At 39.5% G+C, this 16,870-nt stretch overlaps 1 long non-coding RNA gene across 1 annotated transcript; it reads right to left on the bottom strand.

Moving 5' to 3' along the window:
* Positions 1–11,448: 11,448 nt before the first annotated feature.
* On the bottom strand, positions 11,449–16,663 carry LOC112842754 (uncharacterized). The gene is made up of 3 exons (XR_003214766.1): positions 16,328–16,663; positions 14,350–14,409; positions 11,449–11,602 (listed from the first exon to the last, which is right to left on the bottom strand). It is a non-coding gene; the product is annotated as an uncharacterized LOC112842754 (long non-coding RNA).
* Between the last annotated feature and the right edge of the window lie 207 nt (positions 16,664–16,870).

Here is a 16,870-nt window from a genome sequence, read left to right as displayed (position 1 = left end):
GTGTCCCAATCTAAGCAGTTTTTTTCATTCAGCACGATTTTTTTTCTATAACGAACATTTAACATCAGTATGATGGGATATAGCAAACCTGTACAATTATATTTGACTGTGACTGCGAGTAACAGAAACAAGCTTTTGTCTATTTCTGATAATTCACCAGAGAAAATTTTAAAAACTTCTACTGTAAACACTGTAAACCCTCAAGAGTCATATTACCATGTGGGATAAGTGGCAGGTCAGAATAAGTTATAGCAACTACAGGTCTTGTGTTTGCCTTGTGTCTTCTTGGCGTGATACCTGTGGATATAACCAACATAACAAATCTCAGAAATGTAGAGCCAACATGACTTAAAGGTTTTATAGAAGATACAAAAATGGCCCCTACAACCCAAGGAATCGAGCTCTTGTTCAACCAAAACAACTCCCAATCTGCAGCCAGTGAATCTGGTTTCAAGCCTGAGTGTTTCGGCTGTAGGCAATCCACTTTAAATTAATGTATTTAGGTCTAAATCATGTGATAAGAGTGTGAGCTGCTGGTCTGCGCTGTGTGATAGAGACAGAGAGCAGAGTGACAGACACTCTGCAGAGCCAAAGAGTTCCATCCTCCTCCGGTTAAAACAACAGCCTCTTTTGAGGAGCTATCGCTATGACACATAGTCTGATCCAAAAGGGCTATATTTATTTTGGTATGGGCTACATTTCTTCCCTTTAAGTAATGAATTAAGAAAACACAGGACCTGGCGCTGGGATGTCGAGATGTGTGGGAGAGAACTGCTAGCGCTGTCTCGCTACAAATGGGTAAAGAATGGAGCTGGGGAGTGTTGGGGTTGTGAGGTATCCAAGGATAGAAGCATTCCCCTCATCCTTTCATCCTCTCATCCTTTCATTTCTTGACCTTACAGCCTTTCTTTCTGCTGAAGTCATGTTTTCAGTCATGTGTCCCAGAGAGAAAGCCAAACTTGGGAGAACTCGATGATGTGGGAGCTCGAGACTAGAGGAGTTCCAAGGGAGTCGGGGGCGGCGGCATCTTAAGAACAGTCTAAAACACTTAATGTTTGAGAGAAGACAGCAACTATGTGTTTCTACATTATACCAATATATGCATCTCCATCAGCTTTCCTGTGTACTTCTGAGGGTTTAGGTTGTTGGTTAATGTTGGCAACAGGTCAGCCGAAGAGATTCGGGAACAGCTCCTTTTCCCTGCACTCCCTCTAAGAGAACACCTTCTGCAGAGAGGTTAAATAAATGTTAGTGGTGTGATAACCACCCTGTTTACTGAGGGGCCTCTAGCAGGACGGCTATTAGGCCTGCTTGGGTTTCCTCTCTGATGATGTCATACCACCAGCTCACTGATTTAGCCAAAGCGTTTGTCTCATCTGCTCTTATACAGCCATGTAAAAAAACATTTTCACAGGACTCTATGCAGTCTTGTCAAAAACTAAGTACAGCCTTACTGCTTCCATAGGAATTAAGAGGTTAAGTAGCAGCCAGAGGCTGCTAATCAAATGATTAATTGATCATCACATTATCAGTGTGAGCAGCTCTATAAAAGCATAAGTTTTGCAAAATGCGCAGGTCTGGAAAATTCAGGTATGTGTTAACACAATGCTGCATTCTTCCCAGGAATGGATTTCACAGCAAATTCATCCCAAGGTCAGACAAACAACCCAAGAGCTGCAACTCAGGTTCTGCAGGCCTCAGTTAGAAGGTTGAATGTTAAGCCAAGCCAACTTATAAAGTGCTTTAAAACAGCAAGTGATGTGCTTAAAATTAAGAACTGAATAAAAATACAAAAAGAAAATATAATAATGTAAGAGATTGATGACATCACACAGAAAACAATACTAAGTTATTGAAACGTGGGGTGTATTTAGGTTTTCACAACTTTCTGTTCCACATGACTATGAATGTAAATACATGTAAACTAATGACAATGAAATTTAAAATTATCCACTTGTGTTTTTACTTTTATAGTATAGTATATATACTAAAAACTAAAAACTAAAAAATAATTTTGTTCTTTCATCCACCACATTTAATCCATTGACAACTGTTATCACAATGTTCTTCTGGGTGACACGCATCACCCGCCAGGATTTATCGCACACAAATTGCACACCACCAAAGGGATTAACATTCCCCCAAAAGACCTACAACCGAATAAGATGGCCTGTAGATGTAATAAAAACATAGTTAAGTTAGAAAAAATATATATTTGCATAAAGATTTGTAGGATGGTATGAATCACGGGCCTTTTTTCCCACCCTAGCTGTTAATTGGGATAATGTGAAGAACTTTCTCCAGAAGTGTTTGTTGGACTCTTCCTACTTGCCCCCCACTCAGACTGTTCTCACAACAGCTCATTAGCGGATATCCAGCAAGTATGCTGGCCACTTCGTTATACAGAGAATGTCCTGTGACTGCTTCTTTTTGAAATAGTTCTTGTGTAGTTTGGAGCTGTGCTTTGTGTCATTGCCCGGCTGTAGGAGGAAATCCGCTTCAGTTAAACATACATATGGAGTATGGCATAGTGTTGCCAAATAGAGCAATAGCCTCCTTTTATCAAGTTCCCTTTAATTTTGTACAAAATTCCCAATTCATCACTTCCAAAGCACAGCGCAGCATCAAATGTCCTCCTCCAAAACACTTGACGGATGAAAGACTTTAGTGTATTGTTATTTTTTCTACATCTCACATTTTCTTTATTACCAGAACAACTAAAATTCTGCAACTTTGGGTATAAACTAAGCATACAGGAGCTTCAGAGAATACACTCAGACTAGTGTTTTGGAGACACGAAACTATTGACAGCTTGTAATGCATCTCAAGCTAGAGACTCTGATGTTCTTGAACTGGTATCCAGTGGTGCACTAGGGCCTCCCGTTTCTCTCTACTCGGGTTAAAGCCTGGTTGTATTTTCTGTTGAGGGAGTAGTATATACCAGTGTCTTTTTATTAGCAGTGTCTTGCGTAGAACAGCCTTAATTACTTAATTTTTTTCATGTATCACTTCTTTAATCATTGCAACAGTATGTAACTATGGCGACATGATTGTATCTTTTTCTCTTTTAATATGATGCATTTATATTAACCTTCTGAGGTCTAAATTCTCACTGTTGCCTAACTCGATGTTTTCGAGACAAGTAAAAAAGAACTTTATTGGAATTAAAAAAATAATAATTTTGATGTGTGTCAGTTATTGTGTCAGATTCTTTTTTGTACTTTAACTGCCAATACTTGGGACAGCAAATTTAACAAGTTTAAGATTAGGGTCATCGCTGATCATGACTTAGACCTCAGAGGGTTAAGAACACAATGAACCACTGGAAGACAGGAAGGACTGTGTATGTACAGTACTGTGCTAAAGTCTTGAGCCACCCCTCATGCTTTATGTTTTGATGGGAAAATGGGAAATCGATGCAGCGATTTATTGAAACATGCAAACACAGGGGGAAATACAGTATGTAAGGCAAAAAAAGAGTTTAAAAGTCAACATCAATATTGTCAATAAAAGTCAAAGTCAATATTTGGTATGACCACCTCTAGTGTTCAACACAGCCTGCAAGTCCTCTTGTGATTTCTTTAAGTAGTCTTCAGGAGTTCTCCGGGTTTCTTGAAGGACATTCAAAGCTCTGCCTTTTGTTCTTTTCTCACACTGCTTGTATGTTTAGGTCCAGGCTGGTGAACCACTGTGTACCTTTCTATGCAGGTATGCTTTTACTGCATTATCAGTGTGTTTGGGATCATTCTCGTGGTAAAAAATGAAGCCATTGCCAATCAGAAACTTTCCAGATGGTATTGCAAGGTGAATCAAAATGTGACGGTACTTTTCTGGATTCATGATGATTAGAACCAGAAATTTTAAATTTGCATTGATGTTTCATAAAACCTGTTCTCACTGATTTTCTGTCCAGTAGTTGTGTAATTTAGGAAACTCAGTCTTCTGTTCCTGTTTCCTTTGATTAATGAAATAGCTTCTTGACAGCCACTGTGACCATTTCTGATGAGGCTTCAGTGAACAATAGATGAATCAGCTGAAGGGCCAGATGCATCTCTCAGGCCTTGCGTCAGCTTGTTGTGGAGTGTGTTTCTATTTCTTTAGGAAATGACTTTCAGATACTGCTCATTTTGCTGTTGGTAGTTGTTTAGCCCTGCCACTTTGTCTTTTTGTTCTCCACTTGTCTAGTTTCCTCTGAATTTTTTGCCACTGTAATCTCTTTGCTGATGCAAAAATACTATTTGATGCCTGTCAGACTTTGTTATCTTTGGTATTTTTCTTTTACTACAGAATGTTTAACAGGCCATTTGTAACAAAGTGACTAAAGATACAGTTTAAAATTGGTTCTTTGTTGTCTGTGATGTGTAACAGTGGTTCATCCCTTAAGTTAGATGATTTTTTTATGCTTCAATGGTTCATAGATCAGTGTTCAATGACTTAGTAAACAAAAGAAAATTTCCTATGAAAAGGGTCAGGTTTAACGACTGGACTGAAAATGAGTGAAAAAGCAGCCAGTGTCCAAAGATCCAAAGACCTTCAGAAGGCCTGGAGAACTATTGCGCAAGACCACTTAAAAATTTACAAGAAAGTCTGGCTCCTTGAAAACAGCATAATATTTAAAAAATGGGGGTGGGGGAACTTATTTTGCACAGTATTGTTTTTAAGTTAACCAATATGCTTAACTTAAAAACAATAATTTCTCACTGACCTCGGTGCCCCTGACCGTTCTAATACTGACTACTATTAACTTTTTGACTCACAGCAGTTTTAAAGTAATAAAGTTATAAATCATCAGGCCTTTTTTTCCTCTGTTTAAATTAATAAATTGGATCTAAGTCAGTTTCAGTCCTCAGACTGAGAAAGAGTACAGTCACCTGGGAACGGTGTGAAGATAACACCTTTTATCTGTGTCACATTGCATAGCACTCGTCACCTCAGCACCCAAACAATAAGGTTCAAGGTTTGTTGAACCTTCTAACCGTTTTGCTCAGGCAACCAAAGTTTAATGGCTTCTTCACCGTCATTGTGTGGAACTGAAAGCAGTCGTGTTTTTTTATTTTTCTCCCGTAATGTCACTGATATGACACAACAGAAAGTTTTCACCTGCTTTGCCTTAACAAAGAATGAGTCACTTCCAACTGGTATGAAAGCCCAGCCAGGGCTGTTTCTGATGAAATACTTCATGTATATTCCCCCATTAGAAATGTTCCGGCCCTGCATTCGCGTCCACGTACGTCTTCACTTTCCCCACCTTTTTCCTGTTTCCTCGTGAACACAGAGGGTGAGGCCTGGAGTTTCAGGTTCAAAGTTGAAACGAGCACAACGCTGAAAAACACCGGCAGGCTTTCTGCTCTAAAACACTCGTTGGAGATTTAGTGTAAATGAAAAACAAGGGCAGACAGAGAGTGAAGGAGAGAGAGATTTGAAGTGTGTGCTGCTGTTGCAGAATCTTCTGGCAGTAGTAAAGTCGTACAGGGGAGCACAGTATGTATATCTGTGCATGGATCGAGGCCAGCCGGTTGAATTGTGCAGTGTAAGTGAAAACTTGACCTCATAACTGCTTAGTTTTAAATACTGCAGGAATTCATTTTCAGGAATTTTGTTTTCATAAATGAGGACAGGAAAGGGTAACAGTGGAAGCATAAATCAGGGATTTTTTTTCTCTTCCCTCAGAATAAGGGACTTACATGAGTGTAATAATAAACATCTCTGTCAGAGATTGATGTTGGATGGGTCTGACTGAAGGCACGTAGTAGCTAAATTGTGCTTTAGCTGTGCCTAGCCCGGGCACCAGCTCTCCCCACAATTCCCACATTACGTGGAGGTAAAGCAGGAAGAAATGACAGACATAATTTCCCTCTGATCAAACACTGTTGATCCGTACATTAACACGACAGATGCAATCTGTACTGGGCGCAAAATAATTGAATGTGCTGAAATTAGGAACTATTTTGAGGCATTTCCTCTCTTTAGAGCAGCAGGGCAGATTGGCTTAATTAAAGAGGGAAAAACAGGAAGTTTTAAAGTCACGTCTATAATTAATTGGTTGCCTCAGCCAAAGGGTCTGCCTGGTCAGGGGCGCACAAGGAAGCAGCTCTGTTGTTGAACTGAGCCACTGGGTTCATACTACAGTCAAACTGTTGGCATACTTTAAAAAGAAACCACAGTTTGAGGTTAATTTTTGTGTCACTGTGTATCAGTTGTGATGACTTTGTGCACACCAAAATAAGCAACAAATAGGATCCGTCGGGGGGTTGAACACCAACTGAGAGTTGTTATTCTTTATTTTGGGGTAAATCTCTTAAAAAATGACTGAAACACAAAAAAAAGCTTAGACAAGAGCCGAGCAATAACGCCAGGCAGTGGATGTATTTATAACCTATAGCGCTTTAACACAAAGAAGCCCCTTTCATTCAAGGTTTTGCACACCCACCCACCCACACACACACATACACTGACAGCAGCAAACTACCATGCAAGGAAAGATTTTTAGAAAGGAATGTATGTTTTTTTGTTTAAAGAAAACAACAACGGGGGTTTGGCCCAGTTTAAGAGCAGAGCACAGTGGGAAGCAGGGTAGGGTTCAGAGTAATATAGCTTTTTTGTAATTCAGTAATCACATTACAGTTACTAAATAATGATGTCGTTCCTCGACTTGTTCAATTATGTGCACAATGGACGGATAGAAAAAAAATCATCAAAAGTCCCCTTTTCCTGCACTTCTCTTGCAATCAGCTGACTTCAGTTCCTGTTGCGGGATGAGAAAAATAATAAAGCCATCTGCAGCTTTTCAGGAGTGGAGATGTGCACAGTACTTTTATTTTATTTTTTTATTTAATGGAAGAAGAATGCCAGTTGTGCCCGTGACATAAACTCTGCTAACACAGAGCATGCATGTGACCCACAGTCATGTTAAAATTGAGTGTATGCTGACTCCAAGCTTGATCTTCAGCAGGCAATAAAAACAGTGATGAGCAGTCAGACTTGTAGCACTGAAGTCTCTGTTTAAACTTCTTTCTATCGCCACTGTGGCCACAGCATCTTCTGTGTGAGGTCTTTGGGTTTGTTTTCAACTTTCTGTCAGCACTGAAATGCTAAAAATAAGATTCTATGTGTGTGTTCTCAATAGGACAAGGACTTGTGCCTGTGTTTGGGACTGTAGCTTAGGGTTTGTATTATTATTACAATAAAAATAGGACAATAAATCTACAGCTTCTTACAAAAGCTCCATACATTTGTGCACATACATCACTTTTAGTTTATTGCATATGGCTTGTATTTCTACCAGCTGATCCATCCATTCTGTTAACCACTTACTCAGTTCAGGGAGGCTGGGTACATCCTGGACACATTGCCAGTCTATAACAGGATTTTGATGCTATTGAAGTGGAAAGAAAAATAGTTTATTTCAAGCAGAGTTACAAAATATTCTAAACATATCTCCCGTAACACATAAAAACCCATAAAAACCACTATCAGACTCACTTCCAGTCTAAGATAACAAGCAGTAATTACACTAGTAGATATGCTCCACAGATTGTATACAAAAGGCAGCTCTAACCACTGTGCCATCACCCATTGTTTTGTGAACTGGCTGTTTTGAAGCCTCCTGAGATTTATCCTGTTAGATTTTTGGAGTCAGAAGGTCAGCTGGCAACGTGCTTCTACAGACTCTACAAGTGAATCACAGACTTCTCAGATGGTCTTTTAGTTATTAATCACACTTGTGTCCTATAAAAATGCTCTAAAAAGCACCAACATCATAATGCTGGCTGAGAAGTCCAGTTCAGTGTCTTGAATTTTTGTCTAATTTTCAGTATTTAAAATGAGAGTTTATACAGGTTGACACATTTCTCATGCCAGCCTCAAGTGGCAGCTCAAGGTACTGCAGGTTTTGGTATCTCCACCTCTGGATTTTGCTACTTTAGCTTTGTGCTAGCTCGGCTAACCCTATCAGGGATATTGTACTTGCTGTGTAAACAGAATCAAGTGTCTCTGGAGAGTCTCCCGTGGACTGCAATGGGGATTCGTGGTGATATTTTATGGAAGAGTTCACATTTGTACACATATTTCCTCATAAATGTTAGCTTAGAGCGGGTTAGGGTTAGCGGTATTGAGATGTCTCAAGCAACATCACGCACACGCTTAACTTCACATGTTTAGTGGTATGTCCACAAAACCTCAGTAACTGATGACTTAAAATACTAAAGTGATAATAACTGAAATTCTTAAAGTTCTGAAATAGCTACCACTGATGTTTGAATGAAGCTACTCAAACATGGACATTTTAACAAATCAAAGAGTATGCTTCCAAACTAGGAAGTAAATTAATTTGTTACATTCTATTAATATTATTTTGCACATACTTGGGTGTTTTTTTGGATTATTCTCACCAGAGCATGAGATTTTAATGAGCTTGTGTATTTTCTGTTTGGGAGCCTGCCATGTGTCAGCTAGTTATTCACTTTAAATGCTCATTTGGTTATCAGGAGCGTTCACAAGAAGTCTCAGCAGATAAACAGCCAATCAGCAGACATGAGAGGAAACCTCACTGGTCTCCTCTGTCAGGCTGCAGCATCCTGTCATTTCCTCACGATGTGGCTCTGATATCTTGAGCTGCAGATGAAAATTTATAACGTTTCCAGACTCCTGTGAGCCGAGCCGTGTTTACACAAGCATAGCTCATTCTGAGAGAGTGTGGGTGCTAAACTATGAGATTCTGCTTTGAATTCTTGAGAATCAGTTGGTAAAATCCCATCAAAAAATTCATAGCCTTACGGTGACCCGGGTGACTAAAGCTGTGACTCTCTGGAAGACTGGAGACGTTAAGCTAAACAACTGCTACCAGCCAGGAAGGCTTGATTTCCCCCTGTTGTATATCCAAGCCAAACAGAGACACACAGACACATGTATAACAAATATAAAATTGTATGGAGCATGGAAATCACCATGTCTGACTCATTCTAACTTTTCTGGTGAAAATAAAGAACAAACAATGGCAAAGTCACAAAAAACAAAACAAAAAAGGAAAAATCCCATTATTTTTCACAGTACTCAGTCATTTAAAAAAAAAAAACCCTCGTTGGTCCAAGTGTCCCATGAAAATCCCAACTGACTTCTGGTCATACTTCAGCAGGAGAGAATTTGGTCTCCCAGTGGAGTCAATGATTAGCATATTGCTTGTTGACATATGTTTAATTGATTAAAACAGGCCTGCTGTGATTTCACTGTGTTTTGTTTTTAAAGGCCTGGGTTCTGACAGAAATACTCGGGGAAGTATTGCATTTGGCGGCGAGCTCGAGTTCCCATACACAAGAGCACTGAACTTAATTCAAAGCGCCTTGGACACAAGGCTGACTGTTGGGCTAGTAAGAAGGAGAGAGATAGCTGTAACCTTGCACTGAACTCCCAAGAATCTCAGTGTACTCCTTTGGATCACAGCAGCAGAAAATACTTACACAAGTTACATGATTTAGTGGAAGCGTTTCAAAGCCCGGACCCCTTTAGGCAGAGGGCTTGCTAGTGAAATAACTTTTCCATGAGACACTAAGAGAGCTCTACCCCAACAAAACTGCCCTTGCATTGTTTCAAAAGAGGAACTGATTTGATATGCAAAGTTTGCCACGCTTGTCACAGACATCACATACTTCGCTTTGTCCCTGCAAATATACACAAAAAGTGAAAAGCAACAAGGCTAGAGGAGGACCAGGAACATGGCTCTACGGAGTCCTGAAAAGCCCCTTTCTGCTACTCTTTTCAGGTAACACTTTTTAATGACATTACCAGCTGATAAACGCAGGAAATTAATCACAAACCCAGACAGGCAAAATAATAAACTAAGAAAATGTCTTCCTTCATGTGGCTGTTACTTTTATATGCAGTCTTTGACTGCAGGGTAAGCAGGGTTAGATGTAATCACACCCAATTTCACTATATTTTTCCGTAATGCAGTAATATAAGTTTTATTGTTAGGTGCGTTTCAAATGTTCTCATTTGTGGGCTTTTTTTTTTCTTCCTCAACACTTGCCCTGCAATCAGCTGATTTCAGTTTGTGTGTATGGAGGAGGAGACTGGTTGAAAGGTCTATAACTTTTGAGGAGTGGCGATATGGAAAAAAAAAAAAATTCTTGCACAAAAGGTGCAAGCTACCCAGGCCACAAAAATTCCAATGGTGATAGCAAGCTAACAGAAAGCCAACAGCCAATAACCCAAAGAGATGTTAATAGGGGCGCCATTGGGGGGGGGGGCATGATTGACAGGAGCCCTAGAAAAGAGTGGAGCTGTCGACTGGTCTTTTTCCCCCCCCAAAAATATTAAGCTGTCAGCATTGAATAATTTTTCTTCACAAGGTACTTATAAATCTTTCTGTTTCCTATCATTAGTTTTGTTTGTTTTTTGACAACAAAGAATAAAATCCAGTCCACCTCCCCCCTGCTTATTTCATGATTTGGTTTGGTCCGGGTGCCCGCGCTTCTTGCTCATGCTGAGCGCGAGAGCGGTTAGCTTGTGGGATGGCTCCGTTAAAAGAGAAGTTGGGGTTTCAAAAAACAAAAGAGAGACAGGTGGAACTTGAACTCATAGCGAAGTTCACATGTAAGAAACAGCTTGACCTTCCTAGTATTATAATATATAATATAATATAATATAATATAATATTATAATAATATTATATTATATAGCTTACTTCATTTCTAACAGAAAATAATGTGTTTGTGTTACTTTAGCTAACGTGATTGGTGCAGGCAGACCCTCCTTATCTGACAGTACTTAACCAATGACACTGATATATGAAGGAACTAAGTTCTTTGTGTCAAAAAATGTAATTGCAGGAGACCCCCTGTGAAATGTTTTTGTTTCTACGCACTATAATAATAATACATTATTATTATAACCCACATCAACAGAGCATTTTTGGAGAAGTGTGTATTGCTCTGGATATATTTAGCACACTGCCACTAGCATGACTTTAGATGGTCTTTACTAAAAAATAATAATAATTAAACTGGTTGGTAGCCAATAGATGAGCCCACAATGAAAGCAACACCAAAAATATCAGCCTTTTTTGTACTCAAAAGCTTTTGAACATAAATCTTAAGATGAATATGATGTGATTTGTCACAATAATAGTAATTTGAGTGGGAGTGAAAGATAAAACTTGATTCTTTTGCTGTTAGTCACCATTTGTGCGTAATGTCATACCACAGGACTGTGGAAAATTATATACACCCTTAATGCTCCCACAGGAGTTAAGAGGGTAACCAGCAGCCAGGTGCTCCTAATAAAATGCACTTGAGTAATTGATCATCCAAAAGTGTGAGGACCTCTATAAAAACAGAAGTTTTGTCAATTTGCTGGTCTGGAGCAAACTGCTAAAATCGCATGTTAACACAGTACACAATGTTTCCCCGGGAGTGGATGAGCAAGCAAATTTACCCCAAGATCAGACTGTGCAACGCTCAGAGAATCTGAAATTTTTTTTAAAGGAGCTACATCTCAGACTCTACAGGCCTCACATAGCATGGGAAATGTTCCTGACAGTACAGTTATGAAAACACTGAACAGGTGTCCTTGTTTGGAAGGTCTGCTGGGAGAAAGTCTCTTCTCTCTGAAAAAAACAAAACAAAAAAACATTCAACCACAGCTTAAGTTTGTTAATTTACATCTGACCAAACCACAAGAGTTCTCCAGTGATGTAATTTGAACAGATGACACCACAGTTTCGATGTTTTGCCATAATGCACAGCACCACATTTGGTGATAACCAAACATGTCATTTCAGTACAAACACCTCATACCAACTATTAGACATGGTGGTGGAGGGATGGGTGATGATTCGGGCTTGTTTTGCAGCCACAGCATCTGGGCACCTTGCAGCCACTGAGTCGATCGTGAACTGCTCTGTATACCAACAACATAAAGCCACCTGTCTGACAGCTAAAGCTTGGCCCAAATTAGTAGATGCAATGATTAGGACAATGATCCCATGCACAGGAGCAAATCCACAATATGATGAGTAAAAGAGGAAGGAATCAAGGTGTTGCAATGGCCCAGTCAGATCCAAGGTCAGACCTCAAGTTGATTGAAATGTTGTGGCAGGCCAAGGGAGCTGTGCATAAACAAATGCTCACAAACTTCAATGAACTGAAGCAACATTGTGAATACAAGGGGCCCAAAATTCCTCCACTATAATATAAAATACTAATAAAGCTGTAGATCAAGTCTTTTCCCTTTATTGTATATAGTTTATAATATTAGAGCATATTTTACCATTTAGAATGAATTTCATTTTGTATATATAGTCCATGGTTCTGTGGGAGGTCTTTTCCTGTTAAAAAGGGAGTTTTTCCTCTCCACTGTTTCCAAGTGCTTGTTCATAAAGGACTGTCTGATCAATGGAGGTCTAAAAAACAGGGTTTTTACCTAGTAATTTAAAAGCTCCATCTCAATTTTGTCATACCTTACAATGCAACACAAATAACAAATCTAATAATAATACTAACAAAGTTTTGTCTGACTAAAAGTCAGATGGGTTCGAATAGAATTTGTCAACCTTGCAATGACCTCATGCTTGTGTGCAAATAAGTGGTAAAGTATTCATAACAGAAACTTCCCAGCAGCCTTCACCTTTAGGAGGAACAACAGACTGAACAAACACAAAATGTGAGCAGCTTTCTCGCTGGCAGCCGGGGTATTAATCCCAGCATCGTTTTATTTGTCTGAAATGTTTGCATATCAGAGTGGAGCTTTATTTACTGTTCCAGCAGTACCAGACATGTTGAAGTAGAAAAATATTTCCCCACTCTGTAAAATTGCTCGTATCATTACTTAGTCACTCAAAAACTTGTGTCATGAAGGGGAAGCCAGTCAAAATGTACTTCTCAGTTCGAGAGCTCGACTTTGGAGATGATCTGAGGTTGACACTTTTGATTTGTAGTGAACAACTGGACTGTCATTTCACATTTGACAGGACATTCCTGCCTCCCGAGGATAAATCCCTCCTGCCTGGGTGGTACCTGTTTATCAAATTCAGCTTCAAAATGATCATTTACCTTATGTTTAATTTATGACCAAGTCCCTGGAAAAAAAAAATTAGTTAGTATAACAGTGACACCTGCTTCCCCTGCAATTTTCCCTAATGTTTTGTTGGGTGTTTATGATAAACAGTGTGCTGTCTGTCTGCAATGAAAATCACTGCAACAAAGTGCGTGCGAATGGGGGAATGTGGCGTGTGTGGTACAGAGCGCTCCGAGTGGTTCCTAAAGCTAGAAAATCACTTGACAGAGTTGGTGTGTTTACATTTTACTGTTGCCCTCTGTCTGCAAATGTCAGTGAGCATGGCAGCACTAAACAAGGTTAACACAGAGGTTAACTACAATGAGCTTCCTCATTTCTAATTTATCTCATTGTCCACTGTGGAATTCACCCGGAGCAGGAGTCTTGAACCTGCAGCCACATGTGGCTCATTTTCCCCATCGCCACTGATTCCCTGTGGCTTTGACATAAAACTGGATTTGACCATAGAAATGAACGATGTTTTGTTCTTTTTGTAATTTTGATTTATATTTCACATTTCTGTGTGTGATTATTAAACATTTCTACACATTTTCACATTTTGTGTGTCTTGTTTTAATATGCATGTTATATCCTGCATCACCTTAACCTCTTGGGTGGACGGAGGTTTGCACATGACAGTTTGGTGTCAAGTCTCTCAAATCCAAAAAATAAATAAATAAATAAAAGCTGTGGAGAAAAATAGAGCATCAATAATTTAACAGTTTGTGGACAGATTTGTGCTGCTGGCTTACCTGTAGGCTTGAAATCGTCTTGACTTAAATCAAAATTATATAAAAAAATGTTTCTTTCTTTCTTTTTTATTTAATTATTATTTAAAATGCAAATATTTACACATATTATTAATTTTGATCGGCTAATTCATACTTAATAGTCTATCACCTCACAATAAAACCAATACTTAGTAAAGGTTACTGACCTCTTTTCTGACCTACATGGTGGTCACAAACTTATCATGATGAATGGAGAGAAAGAGCTTGTATTTATTATATCTGTTTGTAAAGGGGGAAAAAATGATATTTATACATATATATATATATATATATGTATATATATATGTATATATATATATATATATATATTAGTTATGTCTGAAATGAAGTGAAACAAGTCTTTTAATTGTTCTTACAGAGAGACTGATTTAGCCCATAAAACGCTCTGCCAACACATGGGCCATTAAGAATTTACAAGGTGACATTCTTTATCTGGCATCCTTGAGGTTTTTAAATAGTAAGCTACAGCAGAAGTTAGGAACTTGGCTTTATCAAACCAGAAACTTACACGAGTCTATAAGAAGTGGCGACTGAGGACTGCTGTCAGGTGGCTGCTGCTGCGTCGTGCCTGAAATCAAAACAGCCATGAAGTGGCCACCGGTGCTTTGACTTTACTAAAGCTTACAGAGATGTATTTTAATACAACCCATATCCACAAATAAACAAATAAATAATAAAAATAGTTACTGTCTCTATCACATCTGTCATTAAACGATCAAAAGTGGCCGGGATGGAGAGGAAAGGAAAGGAATGTTCTGTTTTTTTGTCCCCAGCACCCCCCTTTGAGACCGGGCGCTTGCTAATCTTAGCATTTAGCTCAAAGAGAGGTATAAACACAGAGATCATGTGCATGCTCGTAGCAAGGGTTATCTAAATGGCTGTCATAATATTTTGGCTACATTCAAGAATATAGTATGAAGGTAAAAATTCTGGGCAACACGTTCACACTATACCTAACAGCAAGAAAGGTTCGGCTGGGTCCTCTCTGAGTGGAATTTTCATGTTCTCCACGTGTCCTTTCGGGTCCTCCAGCTTCCTCTCCGACACCAAAGACGTGTGTTAGGTTACTTGGCAGATGTGAATATGACTGTAAATGGTTGTCTGTCTCTCACTGATATAATAGAATGGCAGTCTGTCCAGGATGTAGCCCACCTTCTTTATTTATTTAATACCAACTCACAGCTGCTTCAAGGCAGTAAAGCCCCTATAATAGAGAAAAAAATCCCAATAATCAGATGACCCCCTGTGAGCAAAAACTTGGCAACTGTGGGAAGAAGGAACTCCCCTTTAACAGGAAATAACCTCTGGCAGAACCAGGCTCAGGGAGGGGCATCCATCTGCCTCAAACATTCGGTTGTGAGAGCGAAAGAGAAAAAGAGAGGCGAGTACAGGCTCTAGAAAATGGATGGATGGATGGATAAACACTGTAAATGTCAGATTACAAATCTCATAAGATCGCAGTTTGTTATAAACGCACGTTGGATTTTATGTTGATGTTTTTCACATAAAATAATGAAACAGCTGTATTTCTTCATTGGCTAACGATTTATCTTTACTGCTCTGTGTCATGTAACTTGGAGTAAAGAGAGAAATCATATCAAATTTGATCAAATTATCCAATAAAACTGTACTTCCCGCTGATTTGCGACATCTCCCATAAAGATATTCCTTGTAAATAGCAGTTAGAACATCCATTTCAACATAAACTTGTTATCTGAAGTAATTTCTTTAATTTTGAAAGGTAAATAAGGGATTAAAAACAACATCTGAGCTCATTCCCAGGTGACACGTGTAGCACCTGACTCACTTTAGGGTCAAAGGCTTTCAGGTTATTGATGAATCATCGGACCAATGTTCATTTCATGTTCAGCTTTCTATCACATCTCCTCCCATTAAGTCCAATTCCTGACGGCTTCCTTGCATTCCTTACAGTACACACACAAACACACAATCGTACACAGTCAGAGTCAGGCCAAGGACATGTGCTCAGCCCTCTGATTTTCACTCTTCTCTGCCACAAATGTCATTCACCTCTCATCGCCCTGCCTTCCCTGAACACACTCCCAGCCTTTCTGTAATAAATAACACTGACTATACATAGCTATATGATGTAATCACTACACTGCAGATTTATTTTTATAGATACTGTTTATCATTGTTTCCTATTATTTTGCACTGAACCTTCCCCCTCGTGTGTAACAAACTTCCTGTGAATATGACTCGAAGAGTTTACGACAGGGCAGGAGGCGGTACCTTTATGATTGGTTGTGTTTGCCAACCTAGAAGGCCGTGTGTACACGGTTTTGAAAGCACAGTTTGGCTTTCTCTGAACCCTTTTAAATCACATGATAACAATAACAACACAGAACAATAAAAGGGTGATGGACACAAACGCTCCTTCCATTTGAGAGACTTTTTGATGCAAGTCCAAATCTAAAAGACTCCGCAACCAGCACAGCTTTAATGTTTTTAAGTGTTTACTCTACCAGAGTATTCCACAGTGTCTGTCGAGGAAACCCAAAAGGGCTGAGTCAGAGATCCCATCTCTTCCGGAGGCAGCGTTGAGCGGTGCTCTCCTTTGAAAGGCAGCATGGAAAGATCAACGGGTATCTCCTGAGGGAGCCACTGCTCCATACTGTGCTGCTGTCCCATGGCCAAACAGCCCGGGGCCCTGCAGTCTGCTGCTGTTAGCCTGTCTTGTTTACTTAGGGAGGACTTTCAACCCTGGACAGCCATCATGATCTGTATTCTGTCTTTTCTGTTTGTCTGTCTCACCCTTCCTTGCAGCGTGTGATCACTTATTTGCAACAAATTCAAACTCTTATTTCAAACCTGCAACTGTGTGACAAGCATCGCAGCTTTCCAGCCCTCTCAGGTGGCAACTCTAGCATGAATGTGACCCTCGGCTGTGCGGATAGCAATCCAGATGGGAGCGCAGGGAGGATTTCTGCGCTGCCGTGTTTATATTTCCTCCCTCGTAGCACCATGGATACAGTGCCAAGCTAGGACCTCCTCATAAATTCAGATAC

This window comes from Oreochromis niloticus, linkage group LG18, assembly GCF_001858045.2.
Source record: "Oreochromis niloticus isolate F11D_XX linkage group LG18, O_niloticus_UMD_NMBU, whole genome shotgun sequence".
NCBI classification, from domain to species: Eukaryota; Metazoa; Chordata; class Actinopteri; order Cichliformes; family Cichlidae; genus Oreochromis; species Oreochromis niloticus.
The sequence above is the reverse complement of the archived record's forward strand: the minus strand, read 5'-3'. Positions and strand labels throughout refer to the sequence as shown.